At 43.8% G+C, this 18,472-nt stretch overlaps 1 pseudogene; it reads left to right on the forward strand.

The window, feature by feature from the left end:
* The first annotated feature begins 738 nt into the window (after positions 1-738).
* Positions 739-4,523, forward strand: LOC123520907 (annotated as a pseudogene).
* Positions 4,524-18,472: the final 13,949 nt, after the last annotated feature.

An 18,472-nucleotide genomic window follows, 5' to 3' on the forward strand; every position in this document is an offset into this window, starting at 1 on the left:
CCTCCAGTAGACTCAAATGTACCAACGATTATGAGGATGGTGTAGACGTCAACCAGGTTCCATTCTGTTACATACAGGTCACTGTGGGACTAAGCAGCAGCCCTGATGGCTTAGTGGTTAAGCGTTAAGCTGAGATCAACATGGTTGGCAGTTCAAAACCACTAGCAGCTCCTAGGGAGAAAAAAATGGGATTTCTACTCTTGTAAGCCCACAGTCTTTGAAACTCATAGGAGGTTATTATGAGTCACTAATCACTCGATGGCTGTTTGGTTTTTTATTTTGGGGTGGGTTGAAGCAGACTAATGGCAACTAACAACACTGATGTTCCAGAATCAAAAAATGACCTGCCTTTGCAAAGAGAAAATACACACTTCCTGGTCTGAATTTCCATTTCTTTTCCTCACTGGGTTTCAGCCTTCAGAAAGAGTGAATAAACCATGTGATTTTGTGGATGAAAGACTGGAAGAACTGGCTAGAACTCCCCAGAGCATCTGTTTGGGAGGGGAGAAGATAAGGTTAGCACATCATTCTTGTCATCTTCCCCTAAACCAAGTACGCAGTCATAGAGTTGATGCTGACTCATAGCAACCCTACAGAATGGAAGAACTGCATCGGTGAGGTTCTGAGACTGTCACTCTTTGTGGTGAAGAAAGCCGTCTTTCTCCCACAGAGTGGTTGGTGGTTTCAAACTGCTGACCATGGCAGCCCAATGCTCGTGGATTGCAGCCCAATGCGTAACCACTCTGCCAACAGGGCTCATGTCATCTTACTTCCTTTTAAATTTTTATTTTCATGACAATTTTCCAGTACATGATTTTTATTAGTCTTTCAAGGATGGGCAGTTTGTATTTTCCTTAACTTTCACAGAAGAGCATTATGGGTTGGTGGGAGCTGGTAGTGGTAGTTCGGGGTGAGGAGAGAGAGGGCAAGTAAGTAGAGTTGATAGAGAACGAGTAACAGAATGGGCGGCAATATCTTCCTACACCCCCAGGCCTCTGAAGAACTAAATTGAACTTTAATAAACTCTCCCCTCTAATTCTGTGGGAGCTTGGAGCTATCGAGTATGAAGACAATGCACCTTCCTAAAGGAAATGCTTCCGAGGATGAATAGCCATCTGAATCTAACAAGGCCCTTGTACTTTCAGTTCAGCCTCTTTCTCTCAAACTTTGACCCAAATACTCATTAAATCGTGTGAGTGAAGGCCTTGTATTCATTTGGTATAAAAAGAAACCAAAGATCATTACCTCCTCCTAAAAATGCTTTCCAAGGCTGTTATGGAAGTTACCAGCAACAATTAAGCACAACTTGCCTGACAATTATCTCCACAAACAAACCATCCAACCTCAGCTCAGAAATGAAGACACTGGATCATTTATACCTGGTGCTTCTTTAAGGTGATAAATCTTGACATCATTGCCATACACTTAAAAAGTGGGTCAACTCATTGTGATCAAGTACCCCAGTCAACAAGCATTGGCGTTTAAGGTAAATAAGGAGATATATGTTGGTTGATTGTTTAAATGACATGTGCCTTTGCATATAAATAAGGGTGAGTTCTTCAGTTTGTTTCTGTGGTAATACATGAGTAATTTTCCAGATGGATAATTTCATACACATTTAAGTAATATTAAAGCAAATACGAATACATTGCTTAAGATGTACTGGCTTCTTGCAGTCATGGGGTAGATGACCCCAGATTGGAGATGAATTTGGGCCTTGACCATACATGGCATGGAATTATCACAGGAAGCAAGACTGTGTGTAAAAGAGAAATTCATTTGAAAGAAAATGTTTTTCCCAGTCAAAGCTACAAGCCCTGAACTAAAGCAAGTATGGCCGGAGGAAAGTACTGTAGGATCACAACATCACTAAACTATTTGACTTAGTTAAATCACATGGCTTATGAGAGCAACCCATGTCTATCATCTGTGACATTTGCTGGCATTAAAAAGACTTGAGCTTTCAATTTTTCCTAGCTTGCACATAGATAAGCCCAAAGATTCACTCTCAATCAAAGCATTAAACCAATAGATAATTTTATGAACTATTCATGACCTTGTCTACTACCTAGCCCTTCCCTCGGCTACGCATGATTATTTTTCACTGGGCCACATGTGGCACACAGGCCCGAGGCCACATGTAGATAGCATGGTCTAGGAGAATCGGCATATTTGGAAGGAAGAAACCGTCTTTCCCATAGGCAGCTATTTTGGGATGCTGTATATCAGCTCTGTCTCCAGCTCCCTTTCCTTCCAAGCGGGGAAGCCATCAAGAATGAAGTAGACAGTGAGAAAGAAGCAGGGACGAGAAAATCTCAGAAGCACAGAATGCCAGCTCCCAACTTTGCAGCCCCTGCTACATGGACTCAGTGTAACTCCATGTACCCTCTCTTGGCATGAAAGTGCTGCTCCTCAGTAAAGAGACACATTCACACCTCCAGGATTGGAAATCTCCCAAAGAACGGAAACCTTGCGTTTGTGGTAGGGACACCAGTAGCAGTAGAACAGTACCAAGAGGTGTGGATGTACACAGCTGTACACAGTACAGCCTGTGTGTGCCCAGCAGTCCTGTTAGCAGCCTGTCTGATCGAGGGAGCCTTCTTAGTTTGGTCCAGAAATTTAGTCTAGTTTCCACATAGATCTTGCCTTTATAGTACCTTTGATGCAGGAGGCAGTGGTCAGAAAATGACCCAGTTCTGTGTCATTTGGAGTCCATTATACAGCAGTGCAGCCTTATGGTTGGTATGGATCTTTGATACTCACCTGTCATACATGAGACAGAACTGTTTATGGAGTTGATGAACAAAGATTGACTTATTTGGAGATAAGGATCTTCATTTAGGGTAGACGTGTTGAGCTTGTTTCTGTGAGACACCTGCATATGTAATAACATACAGTGCACTTAAACTTTGTTAATCACATGAAGTCTTGATAATCTAATTCAGATTCACCAGGTCTGGGCCGGGATCTGAGATGATGTGTTTCTGTCAAACTCCTAAGGGATCACTGGTGTCACAGTGGTTAAGCATTTGGCTTCTGATTGAAAAGTTCAAACATACCCAGCATCGCCACAGGAAAAAGATGTTATGCTTCCATAAAGATCACAGTAGTCAGTGGACCCGTGTGCATGTAGACTCTACTTGCTAGGCGTTCTGTAGTCTTTGCCCAGTTGGAACTGGGCCTATGAGGATGGCATCATGCCTAAAATTCCCAGGGGTGAAACTGGAGGTTGGGGAAAAGGAGTCATCTATCCATATAGTAGAAAAGCAGCTCAGATTACCAGGCAGTCCCACAAACAAGAAAAAATGGAAAAATGCAGAATGAAAAAGCCTTGTGTCTCAAAATGATTGGTGAAAAACTACAGTGGCTTCAAAATCATCTTGATGCCAAAAAAGTAGAATATTAGAAGAAAGATGCTTTTGCATTAATTGAAAGTTATTTAAATCCATTCAGCAGTGAGTTTAAGCAGATTGAGTTACATAACAGCATCAAAGACAGGCAGGGCCAGCGACACGTTTCCTGGGGGATAGTTATCAAGCAGACGATGGAGCAGGTGCAACAGCAATATGAGGGATATGGCCTTGAGATTCCAGGTAATCTGAAAACATTTAGGGAATGGGATTTTGATCTGAAGAATTTGCCAATCATTAAGATGAGGAAAATCTGTACAAATGATGCAATTCCCAAGAAAAGCAAGAAGAAAAACTTTGCAGCTGTAGACAAAGTCTTTGAGGAATTGGAACTAAATGATGAATCCAGCAACTCAGATGAGGAAATGACTCCAGTAACCAAATGGACTATACTTGAGTTGTGAATAAATTTGAGAGCATCAAGTTAAAAAAAAAAAAAAGATTACAGAAGTCTTGGGTTGGATTCTGTAGAGAAGTAACCAATAATGTATAAATATATCTTTACAGAGAGAGAGCATGGGGAGAGAGAAATTATATCAACAAAATGGCTCAAACACAGTTTTAGAAACAGGTCATCCAAGTTTAGAAAGGTTCCAAGATCACAGGTCAGTTGTTAGGCTAGGGGCTTCTCCTGACAATGTAGTTTCAGGAGCTGATGAATTCAAGATGGCAGGAGCACTTCAGGCTGGTGATTGCAACAGTGGATAAATTCATGGTCAGCAGGTGAGTCTTGTGGTCGCAGAATCAATTGAGACCAAGGTTGGCAAATAAGATGGCAGACCCCTGACAACTTCCAGGATCATAGTCAATCAGTTAGGTCATTGGCCCAAGTCCAAAGAACTGGAGGCTAATGAGTCAGATACAGGGTTCAGACTCAGCAAAAAGTCAAGCAAGCTCTTCCACAGTGCCTACTTATATTGAAAGCAGTCCACACTCCTGTGAAACATTCCTTTCAGTTGATGGCATCAGTGCTATACTCTAAGTAAATCTTTTTTATCCCCACTAATCTTATTTCAATTAATTTGCTGCTCAAAGGAAATTTTTTTATGGAGGTGATTACATTGTTTTAGGTCAGTGGTTCTCAACTTTCCTAATGCCGTGACCCTTTCATACAGTTTCTCCCAACCATAGAATTATTTTCGTTGCTACTTCATAACTGTAATTTTGCTACTGTTATGAATGGGGCGACTCCTGTGCAAGGGTCATTCAATCCCCAAAGGGGTTGCGACCCACTGGCTGAGAACCGCTGCACTAGAGGGTATCCATTTGATCACGTGATATACCCACCCCTTGTGACAGGAATGAATGTGACCTTTGATCCTCACCTTAGTCTTCGCATCTTAAATATTTCCATTGGCCAGTCAGCCCCGCTCAAGCCCACAAGGGCTCCAGCTCCTTGCTGTCTGCTTTATGGGCTAGAGAGCTCTGCTGGCCCCTGGGTAAAGCACTCTGACAAATCCAGCTCAGTAACGTTCCTTCTGCTCTCCTGTAGGGGCTGAGCAATTGTCAGGCCCGTTGGTCTGATGGAGACATCCCTGCAGATTGCTAGGCCCACATTACTTCTGTGTACCAGGCCCTGAGCAACGCATGTACGCACGAATCCCTCATTTCCCTTCAGAGCTACCTTACTACCATTGTATATGAGGTTCAGGTGATTTGTTCAATGTTTCACACACACAGCTAGTCACCGACAGAGCCAGGATGCAAACTCTGGTCCCTGGCTAGAGAGTACACTGTCTGCCTGTGTCCTGGTCCCTACTGATGGAGGGCTTTTTCAGCCTGAGCCCAAGCAAACTGACAACACTCCTGCCCAGCTCTTCTCAATTGCTGCAGGCTTCGGGAGCCACTTAAAAAGCATAATCCCAAAATACCTGCCCGCCCCCCCCCAAGCTTGTGATCAGTTGTCAAATTCATGGACCTTTCCTGGTCAATTCACAAACAACGTATGTACTCTCACCCAAAGGTCTCTTCAAGAACCTGCAAATACCATTGGAGGAGAAAGTGCAGACCATGAGCCTAATGGAAACAGGAGTCTGCAGGTAAGCCGGGAGCATCTCACCCAAGCCTAGACTGGACTGCACAGGGTTTTGTGTCATTTGGGGGCTTCCGATGGTTTGCTCACTAGTTATTTGTGCAGCAAGCCACTGCTTGGCTTTGCTCGAAGGAATAAATCTGGCCTCTTGTCAGGGTGAAGACGGGTGTGTGTACCCAAATTGCAGTACTCTTTAAAGGACTTTCCTTCAGTCTGCGTGGAGAACGCCCCTTCTGAACTCAGCCAGACCTGCACCTCTGTTTTCACCCCCTGCTTCGTACAGTACGGGGCATGCCTCCAGTGATGGGGGTGGGGTGGGGAAGGGGGACGGGGTCTCTACTCTCCCTCTCTGCCAGACATGAGCTTCTGGAGAGCGGGCGTCCCATCAGTTGGTCTCCGAGCCCAGTGCCTTGTGAAATGGCTGGCAGAGCAGGGGCTCGGGCATGGGCAGTGTACATAAACAAATGAGTACATGAGTAGATGACACTACTGGTCCATCCACGATACCGTGGGCAGATGGACTGCTGTGTCCTGCCAGGAAGAAAGGGGGTGAGGACAGTCCCAGACAGGCAGCATTGCCTACCCACCTGGAGCAGAGTCCTGCCTCTACTTGCCACTTCAGCCCAATTCTTACACCTTTGTGTATATAGCCTTCTAATTTTTGCCTGTTTACAGACATGTTATTACAGGAAGTACTTTTTGCACCCTAAATCTTCACTTAGACTCATAATTTTTCCATTCTCCTCTGTACTGTTGTATTCAATGACTTTAACTTAAATTTTTTTAAAAATCCACAGAATACTTCAATTAGTAGGAGCACCAATATTTATTCCCTTACTAGGAGCCCTGGTGACATAGTGTGTTGCACACTGTTTGCTAACTGCATGGGGAGCAGCTCAAAACCACCAGCTGCTCCTCTGAAGAAAGATGGGGCTGTGTGCTCCCACAAAGATCTTCAGCCTCCGAAACACGCAAGGGCAGTTCTCCATGCCTTCGGGTCGCTGTGAGTCAGAATGGGCCCAGTGGCAGTTTGTCTTCTTATTCGTTGATACAGGGCATTGAGGTGGTTTCTGTTGCTGAGAACATGTGCTCTGTTTAGACATATGCTTTGATTCACCGCAAGGTGCCCTTCTCTCCTTTTGAAGTCACTGGGTCAGGGAGCGTGGACATTTTTCTGATTCTTGCTAAGCTGTGCCTGCACTTTCCTGGAAGGATGCTAGTATGCACCGTGCCCAGTAGTGTCTCAATGTCCCCTTTCCTGGTTAGTTTTCTTTTCCTAGTTATAAGGTGGCCATGAGTCCTGAGACCCTTGGACCTAACTTAGAAGGGGGCTGTGGAGTTTTGATAAAAAGGGCCTGCTCTCCACCTCTGAGCATAAACGCATCTCCAAATCCTGCGGGAAGGGCCACCAAGGCCCACAGAAAGCAGTCGGCTGAAGTGTCTGGAAGAGGGCTCTGCAGACCCGGGGCTGGAAGGAGGCGGTGTGCATTTCAGCAGTCAGCCCTCAAGTAGGTCGGAGGGGCCAGACCTTCGCTCCAGTAACAACCACCCTAGAAGAAGGTGCCGAGCTCAAAACCTCCTCATCAGTGCCCTCGTTGACTTGCACTGGGGGTTAGGGGCTGCTGAGGAGCCACTTCTAACAATCATTGTAGTGGGTGCTGACGGGCAGGGCAGCCGAGCAGCAGTCGGCATGACCAGCCTTCCTTGGCCAGGATCCGCGGTGGCCACCTTTCTACAGGAGGCGCGTAGCTCAGCATTTCAGACTGTACTGTTTGAAGGAAAAGACGGATCTTCAGGGCAGGGTCGAGAGGAGTAGTGAGAGTAGCTGAAGGTCTGGGAGCTTTTAGCCTAGAAAGGGACACGTAATGCCAAGGATCTTGCTACTTCTATGAGGCAGATGCTTTTAGGGGTAATTTTCAGTTTAAAAATTTTCCATAACTAGTGAAAAGCTGGGGCCCCAGGGGTGTAGTGGGCTACAGAGCGGGCTGTTACCTGCCAGGTCAGCACTTCAGCTCCATTAGCCACTCTGAGGAATAAAGATGAAGCTTCCTGCTCCCATAAAGATTTATAGCCGCAGAAACCGTAGGAAGCCCTACCCCGTCCTGTAAGGTCACTGTGAGTCAGAATTGACTCTGTGGCGGTTGTTTTTTTAGTGAAAAGCTTGAAAAAGGATTGAGCAGGTAATGGAATGCTCTGGATGTGCATCAGCAGGCTGTTCTTTGAGGTAGAGCTGCAGCTGGGACGACAGGATTCTAGGGAGTCAGAAACTACAAATTCTGCTTACAGGACTCCGGGGGCTGCCAGCACTTTCCTCCACACCAGGAGATGGAGCCCATACCTAGCTCAGCCTCCGCTCAGCCTCCACCCAGCCCTGGCACCCAGGCTGCGGCGAGCAGAGAAGTTGACTCTACGTTTACCATGCAGCTCCAGGTCAGTGTTTCTCTTCCGGTCCCAGTGACCACTGAGTACATGGGTTTCTTGAGAGTTAATGAATGAGACTAAATACTCCCCAGAAAGCCCAACTTCCCACTCGAGTGTCTTGTTGGTCACAGACCAGCCCGTTTCTCTGGCTTGTATCCCACTTCCCACCCATTCAACCTGTGACCAAGAGGCCATCTTGATCCCTTATTAAGTCGTGTCATGGGGGATTGCGAGGCCTTAGCTGCCAAACACTGAGAAGCCTGGCCCAGCCAAGTTGACACAAAACATAACTATCAAAACCTACCCTTTGTCAACTTGACATATCTCCTTATACAATACCAAAAAACCCCCAACGCTTTTGCCATTGAGTTGATTCCAACTCACAGCAACGTTAAGGACCAAGTAGAACTGCTTCATGTGGATTTCTGAAACTGTAACTCCTTACAAGGATAAAAGCCTCATTTTTCTCCTATGGAGCAGCTGGTGGTTTCAAATTGCTGACCTTGCAGTTAGTTCAACACATGACCCACTCCACCACCAAGGTTCCTTTAAACCAAGCATGGTCACTAAATAAAAGAGTATTATAAATTCATATCTGTACCTAACGCATTATAGCACACATAAAACCTGAATGGCACTAGCCCTGTTTATATATTATATATATATATCATCTTACATTTTATAAGTGAAAAAAACCCAAAATATTTGATGCATACATACAAGGAGTAAATACTCATAGCAATTACAATCAGTCCTGATTTCTGCAACTGATCACTTGGTATATAGACCTACTTTCTTCCAACACAGATTCTGTATTCCTCATGACCTCAGCTGGGCATGGTTCTTTGCCTGGTAGGGTGGCCAAAGCTTCTCAGATCTATGCCATTGGTGGTGTTGTTATCAGGTGCCATTGGGTTCGGTCTGACTCATAGCAACCCTAAGGACAACAGAATAAAGTACGGTGCAGCCCGACCCCATCCTCACGATTATTCTTACGTTTGAGCCCGTTGTTGCCACCGCTGTGTCCATCTTCCTCTCTCTCACTGCCCCTCTACTTTACCAAGCACGATGTCCTTCTCCAGGGACTGGCCACTAGTAGTCATGTCAGAATTGACATATATTTATTCTTTACCCCCATTATACAATATCAATCTAATGTCCTATTGGCAATCATGGTGAATTACGCCACTCAGTACAATAACTCCCTTCTTTGTCTACGAATCCAGAGGCAAAAGGAATCCAAAGTGCTTGGGAGGCATTATTAACTTCCAGTTCAATCGAATCCTTGTTATCGTCCCGGCTGGGACTATTCCTCCTTTTTGAACTAAGACCTCTAGCTTGAAAGAGCATAGGGATGCAGGGAAGGAACCAAAAGATTGAAGGTCGGCCACTAGAAGTAATAGTGAGAGGTGCTACTCCCATTTACACGTGTTAGTTCCTGGGCCCGTGAATCTTGGCTGTTAGATAAACGGTATCATCTATTGGACACTGGTTTAGAGCATATACCGCCTGCTAAGGAATTTTCTCCTGACCCTACAAGCTATCGCTACTTAACTGGTGCTGTAATTGTGCCTTTAGATGGGCATTCCATCATTCTACCAAACCAAATGCTTCAGGATGATACAGAATTTGGCAAGACCAATACATCCATGAGCACGGGCCCATTGCCCTACTTTATTTACTGTGAAGTGAGTCCCATGATTCTAGGTTATGCTGTGTAGGATACCAGGCTGGTAGAAATGGAATTCTGTAAATCCATGGATGATAGTTTTGACAGAGTATTGGATGCAGATGAGTCAAATCCATATCCAGGGTAAGTGTTGATTCCAGTACGAACAAAATTCTGCCCTTTCCATCTTGGAAGTGGTCTGATGGAAGCAACCTGCCACCAAGCTGATATGATTCTAAAGCAAATATAACGTGATTAAATAAATAAATAAACAAACAACCACACAAGGGCATGTGATGTTGCTTGTCTTCAAACCACATTTTGAGTAAAAATGATTTTCTGTCAAGTGGACACTCATAGTGTTCCCATTTGTGTCCCAGTTGAACTGTGCTGCATGGTTGTTATGAATTTGAGACTTCTCGAAATGTGTGTCAACTTATCGAGGAGGCCGTGATTCTTAGTGTAAGGTAAGTAGAAAGTATTACTACTGGATTCCAGTTCATACATGCACAGGGCTCTTCTATCTGTTGATGCTACAGAGGCAAGTTCTCTTAGTTTTGTTAGGGTGACCTCAAAATAATCAAAATTAAGTCCAATCAAAATATGTGTTCTAAAGGCATCTGCTGGTCCAGTTCAGTTCAGTACAGAAAGGTCAGCTCAGAAAGTTATGAAAATTATTTGGGGGAATTCGAAAGGTGTAATTTCAATAGATGTTCTTGAAGGATACAAGATAATGGCTATGAGGAAGAAGTTTTACTGAAGTGGAAAATTGCAATTGTGAGAAAAGGTCAGAAACATTGTGCCTAGGAATTTTTTGCAATAACAACAATGCGGCTACTCATTTTTGGAGGGTAGCAAGAGTTGTGATTTGAGAATTTTTTTGAAAAGTCTTACTTAACCCACCCTACACCCCTAATCTTGCCCCTTTAGGTTTCTTTTTGTTTCTGAACTAAAAAAACATTGAAAAGGTACATGATTTGAGTCCCTCAAGGAAGTCCAGACTGCCATTTTGACATGGTATACATCAAAGAGCACAAAATTATTCTGGAAAAGGAGCTATAGAAACATTCCATTCAAAAAAAAAAAAAAAGAAACATTCCATTCAGAAATGTATAGACTTAATTAAAAGATATGTTAGGAAACAATAGCTTAACATTTTGATATTTTTGTTTAATAAATATTTTCATGATTTAGTAGCAATGCTTTAAACGTACTCTTATATAATTTAATTATCCTCCATTTTGTAATCTGATGTGATTATCCTATGTATTTTAAATCCTAATCTTTTACTATTAATAAGCAGAATAGAATGTATTTATATAAATATGACAGAACACTATATGCAAGATTAACTTTTAACTGTATATAAGAATGGAAACACATGAGTAAAGATCAGAGGAGCCACCAGAAAAAGAAGAAAAAAAAAGGGCACATACTTTGGACTTGAGGTCCTCTGCTAAGATCCTTATAAATCCAGAAGAAGCTTGAACCCAAGACTCATGGAATTCCTAAAACTCAAATGAAGACTGAACATGATAGTGGGACAAGAGGAAAGTACAAAGAAATAGAGGAAAGAACTAGGAGGCAAAGGGCATTTATAGAGATCTAAATACAGGCATATACAGATGTAAATATGTTTATATACAATGAGGGGGCAATAGATCTATGTACATATATTTATAGGTTTAGTATTAAGGAAACAGATGGACAGTGGGCCCCTACTCAAGTACTCCCTCAACACCAGAACACTTTGCTCTAACAATTCAGCAGTCTGAGATGCTCACCTTCCTGGCATGATTGATGAAGACAACGGGTGCACAAGCATATGTGGTGGAAAAGGCTGATGGTGCCCGGCTATCAAAAGATATAGCATCTGTGGTCTTAGAGGCCCGAAGATAAACAAGCGGCCATCTAGCTGAGAAACAACAAAGCCCACATGTAAGAAGCACACCAGCCTGTGAGATCACAAGGCGTTGAAGGGATCAGGTATCAGGCTTCTCAGAGACACACACACACACACACACACACACAAACCATAGCTTTGTGAATGAGGGGGAGTATGCAGTGGGGACCCAGGACCCATCCCCCGTGGGCAGTTGGACATTGCCTTGCAGAAGGGCAACGGGGAGGATACAAACCAGTCAAGGTGCAGTGTAGCAATGATGAAACATATAATTTTCCTCTAGTTCTTGAATGCTTCCTTCCCCCCATCATGACCCCAATTCTACCTTACAAATCTGGCTGGACCGAAGGATGTACACTGGTGCAGATAGGAACTGGAAGCATAGGGAATCCAGGACAGATGAACCCCTCAGGACCAGTGGTGAGAGTGGCAATACTGGGAGGGTGGAGGGAAGGTGAGGGAGAAAGGGGGAACAGATTACAAGGATCTACATATAACCTCCTCCCTGGGGGACGGACAGTGGAGAAGAGGGTGAAGGGCGATGCTGGATGGTGTAAGATATGAAAAAATAATCATAATTTACAAATTATCAAGGGTTCATGGGAGAGGAGGGAGCAGCGAGGGAGGGGAAAAAATGAGGAGCTGATACCAAGGGCTCAAGTAGAAAGCAAATGTTTTGAGAGGGATGAGGGAAACTAATGTACAAAAGTGCTTGACACAATGGATATATGGATGGATTGTGATAAGAGTTGTATGAGCCCCCAGTAAAATGATTTTTTAAATGCAAAAGTGGAAAACAAAGAGGAAGGAACAATAATTGGAAAATATGGCCTTTGTGGTAGAAATAAAATAAAATAAATTTCCAGGTCTTCCTTCCAAAGTATCTTTGGGTGGATGTGAGCCATTCATCATTCTTTCAGTTGGTCACGTGTGGGATACAGAAAGATTTCACCCAGGTCGTCTCCCTCAAATATACGCCAAACCCAAGATGCTGCTTGCTACACATGGTAAATGACTGTACAGTAGGAGGTCAAAGAAAGTAGTTCAGAGGTTATTCTCCTTAAGGGTATCAGCCATTGAGAGCAACCAGACTGTATAGTCTGATTCACCCCAAGTAGGGTCCACTCCCTTCTGATATTGTTCCCTTGAAGGGGAGAGCCCAAAGTCAAGCCTGGACCACTCAAGGATGACTAAGGTTGGGTTACTATATTGAATCTAGGGTCCACCCATCTTGCCACATATGTACCCCTATTCCCTCCCTTTACTATTGCATGTACATCCCTAGGTCATCCCCCTCCAATTGCTTGTATTGCCTATGTTACAACCCCTTCCTATGATGTAGGTCATTATCTATAATCAGAGGGCTTGCATGCCACCAAAGATATATAAGCTTTAGTTAGAAATACAACCTCATGAGCGCTCTCCCCTGCCCTCTCGTCTGTCACCTCTACGTATACCACTAAGAGCTGAGGTGAGCATGCTACCATGAAATGTGCCTGACTTCTTTATGTTACTCTCTGTCCTATCTCTCTATGACTGTACTATAATCTTTATATATCTTAACCGTTCAATTGTGCCTACTGAACCTGCAATTAGTTGTCGGGGGCTGGCTGCCCCCAAAGGCCACTAAATTAATTGAGGCCACCTCCACGGCCTCAGATGTAAACTGTTGGAAATCTGGTTTTGGAGTTCATTAGGGGTCTGAAGGAGTCCTCCGTGCATAGGCCATGGCTTAGACCCTGACAATGGACAAGTCACCAAGAAGAAACCACCAGATGAGCAGAGAAGAGGGCCTAGCGTCTGCGCTGTGAGGAACTCCCACATCAGTAAGTCTGGGGGCAGACGGGGAGCCCTGCAGCGCCCCAGAGAAGAGGATCACTCAGGCAGGAAGGAGCCAAGGAAAGACCAGTCTGAGAGGTTCCTGAAGGAGGTTTGCAGCAGTACTGATTCCACAGGTCTTGAGTAGGACAGAGATTGAGTGTGAGCCCTAGCTCACTCTGAATTATTGTACATTTTACATCTTTAAAAACTGCATGGGGATAAATTCCCAAGTGCACAAGGCAAAAGGACTTTGGCACTGAGCTTTGGCTGATCTCCTTGAGATCTTTTCATAGATGGTGATTTGGGGTAAAAACTTTATTAATGACTAGAGTGGGTATGAGAGGAGGCCTCATCAGATTTTTGCAATTTTTGTTGTTATTGATTGAAGATGACATGGTGCCTTCTGATAAACCCAGGTCTATTAGCTTCACACCAATTTTGTGTCTTATTATTAAATGTTAATATACTGCACCCTATAGTTTTAAATAGAATTAGAGATGTTTACAGTTTGGGATAAGTGCACCTTGTTCTTCCACATTAAACTTTATTACAAGTGTCCCCCATCAGCAAATTGGAGAAAAGCTCGTTAGTAGCTGCTCTGTGTGGGGGCTGTGACTACTGCTGCATTTTGCTTTATTACAGCATTCTAGCTTGAAGGGGTGGTAGGGTATGATTGCTCCCTGTTTATGATTATAACCTCAGACCCTTGGGTCTACAACTGGACCTTAGGGAATACATGAACACAGGAATTTGTGTGTAGAATTTGCATGTAGCTTCTGCGTGAAGGTCTGCTCCTCTCTTCAGTTTTCTGAAGGGTTTTCTTGATTACAAAATATGGGCCCTTTAGAAACATAAAATCAGTTGCAGTAAAGTAGATTGTGCCTCAAGGCAACCCCATGTGCATCGAAATAGAATTGTGCTCCAACGGCTGATTTTTCAGAAGTACATTGCCAGGCTTTTCGTCCAAGGCACCTTTGGGTGTACTTGAACCAGCAACCTGCTGATTAGCAACAGAATGTACTCACCATCTGCAGAATACAGAGACTCCTAAGAACATCACTATTCATCCTGTAATTAAAGCTGGAAATTTGATATGTGTGATTTGATATGTTGGTAATAAGCACAACAGGAGGATTACTCTAGGCCCATTTTCAGTATTATTCCACTTCAGTTAATGTGATTTTGTTCAATTTTGCTGATGAGGAAACAGAGCTTAAGAGAATCCCAAGATAGCTTGGCCAAAATGATGGAACTGGAATCCTATTGATCTGTATCTCCCTGACTTTTGGGGCATCTGTCTTTCCCTCTATGGCAGTGGTTCTCAACCTGCTGATGCCGCAACCTTTTAATACAGTTCCTCATGTGGTGGTGACTTGTCCAACCATAACATTTTTTTCGTTGCTATTCATAACTGTAATTTTGCTACTGTTAGGAATCAGGCGACACTGTGAAAGGGTTGTTCAACCCCCAAAGGAGTCGCAACTCCCACAGGTTGAGAACTGCTGCTCTATGACCTATTTAGACCTTCATACAAAGTGCTGCAGATTTCTTAGGTCACTCCTGCCTCAAAATCTGCTTCTAACACTTCTCAGGATACAACCCAGCCTCCCAAGAATATTCCAGGCCTTGATGACCTGGCCCCTGCCTGCCTTTCCGGTTTTTCTCTTTTCTCTCCCTCCTTACTTGCTTAGGCCTTTGGGAGCCCCCATGGGGCACCAGTGGTTTCAGAAAGCTGCATGACCTACATTAGCAACGGTGGTTGGTATTAGAGCCTACAGTGATCTGGAATCATATTCTTGGGTACTGATAAAATCTCTGCAGACAGACACACAGCTTTGACAATAACACTGTCCAGCCAAGAGCACCAGGAACAAATGTTACCTCTACCTCATGTTGACAATAATGTCTTGGGTTTAGGATTTTTTTCTTTTTTAATTGAATGCTGTTACCTGAAGAGCTCTTGCAGATCTACTTTGGTGAAGTGAAATTTCTTAATATGGCTCTTCTAGCCATATCTTTACAGTAATTCTCACCAAATGATTGATTTGGACCTGGCAACGAATAATGAAAGTACTATAGCCTGCCAGCGAGAAACAAATCTGTCTCGGAAGAAGAAGTATGCTACTTAGAGGCCAGGATGGCGGCGACCCTTCATCTCATGTACTTTGGGCATGTCAGGAGAGGACAGTCTCTGGAGAAGGACATCAGGCGGGCTTACGTAGCGGGACAGCAGACAAGAGGACGACCTCAGCAGCAGCATCGATCAGCTCGAACATCGTCATAGTTGCGAGGATGGCACACGACCGGGCCATGTTGTTCGTAGGGTTGCAGTGTGGGCTCTGACAGGAAAGACTGGTAAGTTTTGGTTTCCACCCCCTTGTGTATTTGAGAGCCATTTCAGAAGCAGAGAGAGAAAGAATTCCTGGTACCATCAATGACAAAGATCCACCAGTCGAGCACATTCGAAATCCCTGCCTGACGTGGTGGAGGCCTAAGAGACAGTGCCACTCTGAAACCAGAGACTGAGGCAAAGAGACCGTGAAACAGCCGAGGAGCAGTGCCCAGACTTTGAGACTGCAAAGCAGAGACGCAGGTGGACTCTCGGGGCCATGGAGACCAGCAGCAAAGGGACCACCTACCTGGCTGAGAGGCTGAGGACCAGAAAGAGAGACTTTGATGCTGGTTGACAAGAAGCACTGCCATGGACAAAAGACTAAATCTTGAATCTTTTCTGGTTTGGGCTTGTGGTAGCCTGTTAGCTTCCCTAGTGAACCTACTTAATAGTAAGTATTGTCTGTGAGTTCTCTGTGGCTGTTGCAATCAATTATTGGAGCCAATAGAGAAGTAGAGTGCTGTGGTGTGAATAGCTGGTGTCGGGTTACATAGGGTAAGTGAAGGGTGAGGAGTGGCGCTATGTCTGCCCTCTGCCTTGCAGCGGTTGGCCATGGGTTGATGTGGAGTTGGATTCTCCTTCTCTTCTGTGTAGTCAGACAAGATCACATATGGCCCTCAGGCCGTTTTGCACCTACTTAAATTGGTTTTCCATTTCACAATTAGACCCATGATTGAAGGAGAGTTTGGTCATGAAAGGGAGCCCTAGAGCGATGCAGGATAGATATTGGACTGCTCACTGCAAGGTTAGTAGTTGAAACCTAGCAGCCTCTCTGAGGTGTAAGGATGAGGCTGTCTGCTCCTATAAAGATCTCTAGTCTCAAAAACTGTGCACAGAGTCACTACAGTCAGAATTGACTGAATTGCTCTTTTGATTGTTTGTTTGTTTTTTAGATTACAAAACCTCATCAGTCGTCATCCAGTGTGTTAGGTGCTTTCAAGGTGGTTCCAACTCAAAGGGACCTTTTGTACAGCAGAATAAAACACTGCCGTCCTCACAGTTGTTATGTTTTTGCTTGTAGTTGCAGCCACTCTGTCATTCCATCTAGTTCAGGTCTTCCTTTCCTTTCATGCCCCTTCTACAGAGACTAGTCTTTCTGATAACATATCCAAAGTACACGAGACAAAGTCTCACCACCTTACTTCCCATGAGCATCTTGCTGTACTTCTTACAAGACTCCTGTGTATGTTTTTCTGACAGCCTCTCATACGTTCAATATTCTTTTCCAGCATCATAATTCAAATATATTGATTCTTCTTCAGTCTCCCTTAAAGTCCAACTTTAACATGTTATTTCAAAGGCTACTGAAAATATTATCAAGGGCACCTTAGTCCTCGAAGTGACAGACTTGGTCTTCACCATTTTAAAGAACTCTGGTGTATCAGCTTTGCCTAACGCTGCTTCGATGAGCAGAGAGCTGAGTTCAAGACTGTGGGTCCATGCAAAAAGAAATACTCGAAAACTTCAGCCTTTTCTTTTTACCATGATGTTATATGTTGGTCCAGTTGTGAGGGTTTTAGTTTGCTTTACATTGAGTTGCAATGCATACAGAAGGCTACAGTCCTTCGTCTTCATTGGGAGGTTCCCAGTAAAGGAAACACATCTGGAGTAGAATTACAAAATTCCTTCGGCCCTTCCCCTCATCTATGGTCTTACCTTACTTCTTGACCCTAAGAATTTCCCGAACATTACTTAGGAATGCATGGGTGGGCCACCCAAAGAAAGGTGGCAGGTGGTGGTTTCCAGCCAAAATACTGTGGATCAGCCCTTCTGTAAGTGGGGATTATTAAATAGAACAAGCTTAGCTCCCTCTAAAGATATTTAAGGTCAATAGTCAGTGCCCTCAATTTTACTAAGCTGTTATGTGTTTGACTTTGAATGTAGATTTATTCCTGAAGAAGTGTAGTCAATGGACAAGACCTACTTATGATAGCTGCTGTTGCCAGAACACTTATGTGATAGAGCAAATGTTAGGGGCTTCACAATAACCACTACAAAAAAGGAGGTATTAGTATAGCTTTATGGCTGTTATAAATGGGATTGACAGAATTTAAGTGGCTTACCTAAGGTCACATAGTCCAGCGTTGGATTCAAATTTAAGACTACCCACCAAGGATCCTGTGTTCTTTCCATTGTGTTCTGGTATAAGATCCAAAAAGGCAGTAATCCAAAAGTGCTCACAAAACCAGAAGAAGGAAGAATTTGGGTTAAGTAAGACATTTTGGAGGAAGTGTCCATCTGAACAGAGTCGTTGTGTAGGAGCAAGATTCTGTCAGGATGGTAAGGGCAGAGGCCTTTCTGGGTCTTAGATATTCATTTTCATGCAGACCTCCTCACAGGAAGGTGCCACATCCCAAGGAACAGGAGCACCAGGCTTGTTGTTTTCCGAGCTTGGCAGATTGTAGAAACCAAAAGCTGCCTGGGAAGTGAGATAGAACATGAGATTTCCGGTGTAAGCTCATGTTACTTTGTTCTTAAGATAAAAAGGCCTTTTAAAAGTTAGGAGGAAAGTTGCAATAAAATGGATAATTTGGTGTGCTCATGGGAACACAGAAAGAGCAAGAAGGTATATCCCAGAGAAAACCATGGACTTTAAAGTCAAAAGTTCAGGAGTCCTCCCATTCCAATGCCAAATGAAAGGTGCTTGGTAGTCTGATTACTATTAGTTTTTATTTGTTCTTTATTTTGACAGATTGGTAACATATGCAACAAATTTGAGATTTATGCAACTAACTGTCCACGTGGCCTATTTATCCCAGATATCTGATGGAGAGCGGTGCTAATTCACAAATCTTCTCTGTCTTTTGTTAAAGGGGCATGAAAA

This window comes from Echinops telfairi, unplaced genomic scaffold, assembly GCF_000313985.2.
Source record: "Echinops telfairi isolate 266 unplaced genomic scaffold, ASM31398v2 ScPeMD7_7465;HRSCAF=8503, whole genome shotgun sequence".
Classification (NCBI taxonomy): Eukaryota; Metazoa; Chordata; class Mammalia; order Afrosoricida; family Tenrecidae; genus Echinops; species Echinops telfairi.